This window comes from Centroberyx affinis, unplaced genomic scaffold (genome assembly GCF_046629955.1).
Source record: "Centroberyx affinis isolate AG114_WGS23_722 - 3 ecotype Tasmania unplaced genomic scaffold, CSIRO-AGI_Caff_v1 ptg004985l_1, whole genome shotgun sequence".
Classification (NCBI taxonomy): Eukaryota; Metazoa; Chordata; class Actinopteri; order Beryciformes; family Berycidae; genus Centroberyx; species Centroberyx affinis.
In genome coordinates, this window is record NW_027282453.1 from 10,948 (window position 1) to 21,505 (window position 10,558).

A 10,558-nucleotide genomic window follows, 5' to 3' on the forward strand; every position below is an offset into this window, starting at 1 on the left:
GAGCTCTGCAAGTTCAGTCTCTTCCATGGTCCGCATCCCGCCCGGTTCATCTCTCCTCAACATTCGAGACTACTATAGTTCACCCGATGAATCCTCCGCATCTCCCAGCCCACCTCCTTCCTCAGGAAAAAGAGGACGAGGTGATTCAAGGGCAATCCATCGCTGTCGCCGCAGTTCTCCAACTCCTTCGCCCTCGAGGATAACTCCAGCCCCCCGCCATCGTTCCGCATATGTCGGCCTCACAACTCGCAGCCGGTCGCAGCGTCACCACGCTCCAGCGAGGTCCCCCGACGGCCAGCCTTCTTCAAAGATCTCCGACTGGACCGTAGCCACTCTCCAAAAAACTCTAAAGGATAAAGGAATTCCATTTCATCGCATGGACAACAAAGCGAAACTCTTCAACAACCTCATGTCTGCCTGCTGTGCCCACCGCTCCGTCAACACCAGCGCTCTTCTGGGTGACGTCATCAGGCGCACCCCGACGACACATCGCGACGTCAGACTTCCAGCTCAAAGGCAGCAAAAAGTGCGGCAACAAATCGGGTCATCAGCCAGACCACATAACACCAGGGTTTCAGCAGCCACCTCCCTTCAATATCTTGCACAATCAGCCACGTCAGTTTGAGCGCCTGACACCGGAGTTCCAGGACCCTCCACCTCCCATCTAGGTTCTCATCACCAGCACCGGCAGCCTACACCATCCAGGGCAAATGACACAGCACCCCCCGCCATCCAGTTCCAGCATTTGCAACAGCTTGCGCTAGCCGGGGCTTCCAGCACCGGGATGCCAGTGCCCCCTGCTGCCTACTTCCAGCAACCGCAGCAGCTCGTTCTAGCCGGGGCTTCCGGCACCGGGGCTTCCGGCACCGGGGCTTCCGGCACCGGGGCTTCCGGCACCGGGGCTTCTGGCACCGGGATGCTGGCACCCAGCTTTCCTCCACAGCTCTCGCCCTAACCCTAACCCTGCACCTAACTCCGGTCTTCTCTCCCAACCCATTCCAGCCCAGCAGGCAACCGTCAACTTCACCTTGTCTACGGCTAATCCTCCCATTCGTCCTCCTTACACTTTCGCCTCCCGTCCTTCTCCAGTTCCCGCTAATCTATGTAAACAAATCTTCAATGGTAATTACATAGATCTTGCACGCCTTCTCATGCCTTCCCTCCACCAACCACCTGTCGATAGATTCCTTGAAGGACACGAAGGCACCCTTCTCCGCCTGAAAGAGGGAACACCCACCCGTTCCAGAGAGCTTACACCCGCCGAGTTCGCCTACGCCTTCTCTCTCTACAGAGACGTTCTTTGTTCTCAATTATCCCCAAACCAATACCACATCCACCTCGCCTCCGAAGCCACCGCCCGCCTTCAACAATTCAACGAGGCCACATACTGGGGCGTTCTCGACACCGAAACTTACTGTCATATCTTCGTGGACCGTGCAGCCCTTACATGCCCCCTTTGTGGAGCCCCGTCTCACCCAGCCTTTTCCTGCTCCATCCCCGCTTGCGCCGAGCCAAATCAAAACCGAACCAGGGCTTCAGCGTTCTCTCGCTTGTCATCAGCGGCCCCACCAGCACTCATACCTCCAAAGCCAGTTTCATCTGCCCCATCCGTCACCTTCCCCATAACCAACGGCATCGATAAAAAAGGCAGGCCCGTCATGCACCAAGGGGGTCGCACCATATGCAACAACTTCGACAACGCTGGTTGCAACATGTTCCAGTGCCGCTTCCTCCACGTCTGCTCCTTCTGCGGCGGTGGCCACGCCCGCCCTGCATGCCCGCACAACCCCACTCCGCAGAAGCTAGGTAGGCACCTTTCAACACCTATTAACATCCCTGCATTGGCAGCGGCACTTCGCAACCACCCCAATCTAGCTTTCATCAAGTCCCTCCTAAACTGATTTAAAGAAGTAAAATTTCTACCCCGGAATTTCTGCACAACCTTCCATCTCTTTCGAGTCCAAAAATCTTCAGTCGGCCACAAACGAGCCAGAGTTAGTGGACCACCTGCTCGCCGAGGAAGTTAAAGAAGGCTTCATGATCAGCCCATTTGCTCATCCTCCTTTTCCTAACTTCCGCGTCAGCCCCCTCGGTATTGCAACCAGGAAATACTCCGCAAAGAAACGCATCATCATCGATCTTTCGGCACCCCACGGCAGTTCCATCCCTATCATTAATAGCTTGATTCCGAGCGAGGACTTCTCCCTTCACTACGCCACCATCAACCATGCCATTGCCCTCATTAAACTCGTCGGCAAAGGGTCGTGGCTCTCAAAAGCGGACATCACCATTGCCTTCAAGGTTCTCCCTATCCACCCTGACTTCTGGCGGTTCTTCGGCATCCGCTGGCAAGGTGCATATTACTTCGCGGTCAGGCTCACTTTTGGGTACAAAAGCAGCCCCAAACTCTTCGACACCCTGTCTGAAGCCCTCTGCTGGATCCTGTCCAACAACCGTAAAATTCCATTCCTCAAGGGCGGGCCTTTATCTCTCACCTGCTATCCATCGCTTCTTCCACCCCTTCTCTCTTGACCTCCATCTCCCTGGACAGTCCAAGCCGCACCGAACTCCATCTGTGGCTCAACCTCCTTGCCAACTGGAACGGGATCACCTTCTTTTATGATGACCATCTGACTCACCCACATGACATCAATCTGTACACGGATGCCGCTCCTTACGCCAGTTTTGGGGGTTTCTACAACAGAAGATGGTTTGGAGCAGAATGGCCCCGGAGCTCGCAAACGAATGCCAGGTCGCTTCCTCCGCTTTCTTCGAAATCTACCCCATAATAGCCGCCGCTATTCTGTGGGGTCACGAATGGTCCTGCAAGGCCATCCTTATTTACTCAGACAACCTCGCAGTTGTTGACATAATCAACAAGGGATGTTCAAACTCTCCATCCATCATGCCGTTCATGCGCCGCCTTGTCTGGCACTCCGTTACACACCAATATATTCTCAGCTCACGTTCCCGGCCACTCCAACGCCATCGCTGACTCTCTTTCTCATTTCTCGTTTCAGAAGTTCAGAAGCTTGGCACCTCATGCAGATCCCTTCCCAACGCCGGTTCCTCCATATTCAGCAATGACTTTCAACTTGTAAATCCTGCCCTAATACCCCTGATCGTCGAATCCCAGAACTCCATCATCAACAGCCTATCACCCACAACCCTATCATCCTACTGGACAGCTTGGAAATGTTTCCGTCACTTTCACGTCCAGCATAACATAACCTTCCCATCATTCAATCTCGTCACCCTGACTAGTTTCATTACCTACGCCCATTCCGTGATGGCCATCAAAACACACACCATCAAAGTTTATCTTAGCGGCATCAGCTTCTTCTCCAAACTCATAACCGGCAGTCCGAGCCTAGCCTCCAGCCATCCTCAGATAACTTCACTCCTCAAAGGACTCCTACGTCAAGAGCCAGCAAAAAAATCCTCGCCACCTTCCTTTTACTGCCGACTTGCTGTCAGCCTGCATCCACACCATCCACTCTGGATGCGGCACTCCCCATGTAACTCGAACCCTAGAAGCCATGTTCCTACTCGCTTTCTTCGGTTTCCTCAGATGCTCTGAATTCACCGCCTCAGCCGTCCACCTCGACCCACACCGCCACGCTTGCATTTCAGACTTATCTTATTTCTCAGAAGACACCGTGGTATTCCACCTAAAGCAAACCAAAACCAATCAATCCGGTCAGCCTACACCCGTCTTCTACTTCAAAGTCCAATCACCACTGAATCCCTTCCAGACTCTCGCAGACTACTCAGCGTTCCGGAACTCCCAGAGCATAACACCTTCAGATCCTCTCTTCGTCTTCGAATCCAGACAAGTGGCTACTCGATTCTGGTTCCACCATCACCTCCGCCACGTACTCTCCTTGTCCGCCATTTCTCCTGTTCATTACTGCGGACACTCCTTCAGGATCGGAGCCGCCACTTCAGCCTCCCGCAACGGCATCCCAGAACATTTCATTCAACCCATGGGCCGCTGGTCCTCCCAAACATATCACCGCTACATCCGTTCAGATCTCAAAGATCTCAGATCCGCCCAATCTTATCTATATAACTGAAGGTTTTTGGGGGTCGGTCGTCGCCCGGGCACTGCGGTGGATTCCCTAAGAAGCCTCCCCACAACGCATTCGGCTACCAGAAACTACGCTCATCATCGTCCCTCAATAAATCATTTAAATGCATCTTGTTGATGGTGTGGTCCTTGCAAGTGAAAAGTTCTATATATTATTGAAACAATGTTGCAATTGTTTGTGAGAATGCCACAGGTGTGTTTCCTGTGGGGGAAAGATTCCCGTGGGGGTTGCCATGGAAGCAAAGAAGGGGAGTGAGGTCTGTGTGTGTGTGTGTGTTCAAACACACATGCATGTGTGGGTCTGGGAGAGGAAGTGTGTCCATCTGATGAATGGGCATGTGCCTGAACTCAGTTTTATACACTAATTGTAGTCTCACTCATTCATTTCTAATGACCGGTCATTTTTGACTGGGAACACCACAGGTGTACAAAAGTTAAATAAAACACCCCAAATTTAATGAAAATTATCAAAATTTATTTTGTGAGTTCAGATGCCCTGTGTGGACAAAGTCATGGAACCTTTTGACAATCAGATTAAATGAACTACATTTTTCAGAGAGAAAACTTGTAAATCGGTCCAATTCGACCAGAACACAACAGGAGGGTTAGCAGACGGCTCCACTGTTCTCATCTGTAAACTTGGTGCCATGTTGGATCCTGCACTGTGTCCAGAAAAAACATCCTTCTTTCATCTGCATTTGTGTATCCATCAGCTGGTTGATTGTTCCAGCCAGGCAGAGGGAGTGTAAGACTTAGAGTTTGGCTGTAATGAGAGTGAGATTACCAGGCTGAGACTTGGATAAGCAGCAGGATTCAATAATCACGTTTCTTGATCAAAACACTTGAAGTGGTTAATCAAACAAGTTGCTGTAAATGTAATACTGCTAGAAATGTTTTTAACTCCAGTCTGCAGAAGGTGGATGAAGAATTCCCGCCATTATGAAGAAGAACAAGAACAAGAACAAGAACAAGAACAAGAACAAGAACAAGAACAAGAACAAGAACAAGAAGAATTGCAAGAACAGGAATGACATGTCCTGGAAATGATGAACTGTGTTATATTATGATTAGACACTTGGGTGATGAAGGACTAAATAAGTTACTTGAGTTGTATAATAAAGTTTGGGAAGAAGAGAAACTACCAACAAAATGGAAAGAAGCAGCTGTAGCACCGATAAGAAAACCAGGAAAGGATCCGATCAAACCTTCAAGTTACAGACTTACGTCACACATCTGTGAGATGAAGGAGAGAATGGTAACAGAGAGGCTGACTTATATTTTGGGGAGTAGGGGACTGATGTCACCCAATCAGAGTGGTTTTAGGAAGGGGGGCGGGACGATGGACCCAGTTGTTTGTTTAGAGACTGAAAAACACAAATAAACAAGGAAGCTGTTGCAGCAGTTTTTCTGGACATTAAAGCATCTGATATGATGTGGAAGGACGACCTCATGACTAAACTGAATGCAGTGGGATCAGGAGGAAGAGCTTTTAACTGGATTAAGGACTTTTTAGACTAAAGAGCAGTTAGGCTGAGAGTGGGAAAGGCAATGTCAGTACGTTCTGTTGTAGATAAAGTGTAATAAGTCCATTGTTGTTTTCAGTAATGATCGACATTTTCTCAGTTACTCGGTGACATAGGCAGGTCATTATTTGCTGATGATGGCGCTTTATGGAAAACAGGTAGAAATATATCATTCAATCAGTCAATACAATAGAGAGACGACTTCAGTGGGGATTGAGATTGTTGAAAAGACAAAAGCAGTCATTTTTACTAGGAAGAACAAGGGGAGGAATCAGTACTTTGAAAAGTTGGTTGAAACACACCAATATCAGAGGGGTGCTGGCTCACAGGAACAGAAATTCAAAGTAAAAAGTTGTATCCGCACTCGCATAGCTCCGATGCAGAATTCTTTATTGTGTAAAAACCAAAGTTTCGATAGAAACCTGTCTTCGTCAGGGTGTGAACAAGACTGTCTCTGTTGACTCTCTTATGTACACACAGGACAACATCAATAATCATTAGCACACAGGTGCAAACACTCACACTCAAATGAATGGAGAGCACTAGACATAGAAATAAAACACAGAGATATGATAGCATGAACATTAGAGTGGCCACTTGAGCATTAACAATATAGAAAGCAATAGAAATACATAGCAATATAGAAAGTACTAAATACATGATCCAATGGCGGAGAAACCACACAGAGAGAGAAAGGGGGCTCATCAAGAGGCTCTCCATATACCATCAGTAATAAAGCGCAAAATATATTTACAACTTTACAAAAAAGGTTTGAGGTCAAAGTTTACATTGAAGCCGAGAGGAGCAAGGGTCTTGAGGTGGTGGATCCAAGTTGCCAAGGAGAGAAGAAACAGGATGATTAGCTTGAACAAAGTGAGCAGCGACAGGATAGGTCATATTCTTACATCTGATTGTGCTGCGGTGTTCAGCTATACATGCTTTCAGTTCCCGTTTCGTTTTTCCTACATAGGCTTTACCACAGGGACACGTAATCAAATAGATGACACCCCTAGTGGAACATGAAATAATTCCTTTAATTGGTATCTTCTTACCGGAATGAGGATGTTTAAATGATGGCATTTATAAGTACTGTTGCATTGTGCACAGGCATTGCATTTATAATTACCATGAGGAAGTGGCGCCAGTCTACATTTGGATTCAACAACAGGGGACAAATCAGAGTTGACAAGTCTGTCTTTAAGATTTGAACCAGGGGAAAACACTATCAATGGAGGATCTGAAAACACATTAGAAATGGACCTGTCAGACTTAAGAACATGCCAGTGTTTGTAAATCACATTCTTGAACTATTCATCACATTTTGAATATCGAGTGGTAAACGTAACAGAATGTGTTTTGTTCTTTACTCATCTCTGAAACAACTCAGATCTTGGTTTGTTTTGTATTTTCTCAGTGGCACTATGGATTTGCCTATCAGAGTATCCTCTGTCACGGGATTTAGTTTGCATTTCTGTCAAGTTACAGTTGAAATCAACAGGCATTTTACAGATTCTTTTGACTCTGCAAAGCTGGCTATATGGTAGACTGTTTTTGAGAGGGAGGGGATGACAGCTATCAGCCCTCAGCAGACTGTTTCGGTCAGTAGGTTTCTTGTACAAGTCAGTGTAAAGGACATTATCAGCTTCACAGATGATGGCCAGATCAAGAAAGCTAATTTTATTGGGATCATGGTGCATTGTAAATTTTAGATGTTCACAAAAGATAAAAATACATTTAGTTGATCCAAAGTGCCATGGAAAAGTAAGAAGACATCATCAATGTATCTCTTCCACAGCAAGATATTTGGTAGAAACACATTTGTCACTGGGTTAAAGATCTGGGTCTGTTCCAAATAGCCAACAACAGCTCAGCCAAAGAGAGAATACAGGAAGTGGAGGGTTTAGAATTGGGAGAGCGATCTTTAAAGGGTAACTTCGGTATTTTTCAACCTGGACCCTATTTTCCCAACTGTGTGTGTCTAAGTAACTAATGGGGACAAGAATTTTTGAAATTGGTCCAGTATTGAGCGAGATCGCTTCAGCGAAATGGGCTGCAATGTAATCCGACGGGACAAATGAGAACCGTCAATGTACCTCCACTAAAAGTGCTTGTTTTGTTTTTGCCACTGACAGGCTCAGATTGTTATTATAAGTGTCTGACAACATTATGGAAAGGACTCTATACAGAAATGAAATGCACTTCCTTACCTTATGCTTGATCCGGTCTGTGTGTACCCAAGTCTCGCTCAAGTCTCGCAAGAGCTTAGTTGTTGCAGGAAGTGAGTGAGAGTTGGAGAGAGGAGTGCCGGGGGGAGTTTGTTGTGTTGGAGTACAGAAATCGTAGCTCAGTGTTATCTAAAATATTTTCGAAGTCATGGCTGAATATTTAGCTGATTTCGACAACGTGGAAGAGGCCATTGAATTCGATGGCCACCTGTATTTATTTGAGCCAGAGTATACGGATGAAGAGCTAAAGGCAGAATGGCTCGGGCTAAAGGTAAGGAAGTACGTTTCATTTCTGTATCGGGTCCTTTCCATAATGTTGTCAGACACTTATAATAACAATCTGAGCCTGTCAGTGGCAAAAACAAAACAAGCTTTTTTAGTGGACGTACATTGACAGTTCATTTGTCCCGTCGGATTACATTGCAGCCCATTTCGCTGAAGTGATCTTGCTCAATACTGGACCAATTTCAAAAATTCTTGTCCCCATTAGTTACTTAGACACACACAGTTGGGAAAATAGGGTCCAGGTTGAAAAATACCGAAGTTACCCTTTAAGGAAGGACTCCAAAGACTCAGACCCAAAGAATCAGTACTAACATTATATGGAGAGTTGAGTCTTTCAGATTCTTCAGTGTTTGTTTTGACACGAGACCGACAGCAGAATCCTGAGAAGATAGATGACAAACGCAAGAAAGTGATGAATGTAATGAGTCTGAAAGGTCAGCATTAAAACCAGTTCACACTGCAGTAGTACGATCAGCGCTTGACTACGGAGCGATAGAATATGATCTATTGATAGAATATGATCTATTGATAGAATATGATCTATTGATAGAACATGATCACTCTATTAATCACACTACTGTGGTGTGCTGGGAGGCGGCATCAAGGAAGGCCCCCCCCCCCCCCCCCCCACACACACACACACACACACCCTGCACAATAACTTGGACCTGGACCCTAGCCCCCTGTACTGTATCTAGCTATAGTTTTATATTTATATATATTCTTTTTATATTTTTATATTTTTTATCGTATTACCTCTTTTCTTTATTATCTTCTGTACTTATTTTTCCCTGGTTCTGTTCTGCCAGCTGCTGCTGTGGCACCTGAATTTCACCAAGGGGACTCATAAAGTGATATCTTACCTTATCTTATCTTACCTTATCTTACCTTACCTTACCTTATCTTATCTTATCTTATGTTATCTTACCTAACCTTACCTTATCTTATCTTATCTTATGTTATCTTACCTTACCTTATCTTATCTTATCTTATGTTATCTTACCTTACCTTATCTTATCTTATCTTATGTTATCTTACCTTATCTTATCTTATCTTATCTTATCTTATCTTATCTTATCTTATCTTACCTTATCTTATCTTACCTTATCTTACCTTACCTTACCTTATCTTATCTTATCTTATGTTATCTTACCTAACCTTACCTTATCTTATCTTATCTTATGTTATCTTACCTTATCTTATCTTATCTTATCTTATCTTATCTTATCTTATCTTATCTTATCTTATCTTACCTTATCTTACCTAACCTTATCTTATAAATCAGAAGTTAGAACTATATGTATATACACAACATTGTTCAGGATAGGGAAACACAATACAGGGAGGTGTGATGAATATCAAGTTATGGAGGCAGTAGAGGCAGTAGAGACAGTAGAGACAGTAGAGACAGTAGAGACAGTAGAGGCAGTAGAGCAGGCCTATTCAATTGGCGGCCCGCGGGCCAACTCTGGCCCCTCAATCAAGTCACATCGGCCCGCCGATCAGTTCTGTTTCCAAATCAATAAAATTTGAAACCTGAAGAAAAAAAAATCACGCAAATAACTGACATTTTTGCCACAATAAATCCTTCAAACCAGCAGGCGCTCCTGTGTACTAAACTAGATCCTGTTCTACACTCCGGTAGGTGCAGTGTTGCCAACTTGGCGACTTTGTCACTAGACATATGGTGCTTTTCCACCGCATGGTACCGGCTCGACTCGACTTGACTCGACTCTACTTAGTGACTTTTCAGACCCCCTGGAGACTTTATTTCTCAAAAGCGACTAGTGACAAATCTGGCGACTTTTTCTGACCATGGGAAGCAATGTTAATGTGTTGAATCCCAAAGCATTTGGCAATAAATTGATATGACTGATGCCGGTTTTCTCTACTTGCTTGTCTGATCCAGAGAGGTCACATGATCACAGTGTAGCTCCTCCCTCTGCTGAGAGCAGGGACTGTAGGATAGGGTGCACTTGTAATTGCTTACGGCATACGGAAAGGAAATATATTTGAAATATGTATTTTTTGGCCACAATCCATTTCAAATACATTTGGAATGTATGGGATCTTCCGGAAGACATTTTGAAAATGCATTTGAAGCCATGCAAAAATGTATTTCTGTCTCTAAAATGTATTCCACACCAGAGAAGAAATATACTATATTATATTAGAAATACATTTGAAATGAATTGATAATACATTTAAAATATATTTATTAAAATATAAGAAGTGGCCAATTTTTACATATTTCAAATGCATTTTGAAATCCATTTTGAAATCTTTCTTTCCGTAAACTGGCCCGGGTGGGTGGAGTCAGCAGTGTGCATAACAAGTGCAGCATTATATATTGATATGCAAATTATCATATGACATAATCAGTGTCACTATGAACGCTGAAGAAAATAAAAGTTGATGCCGAAAATCGTCAATTC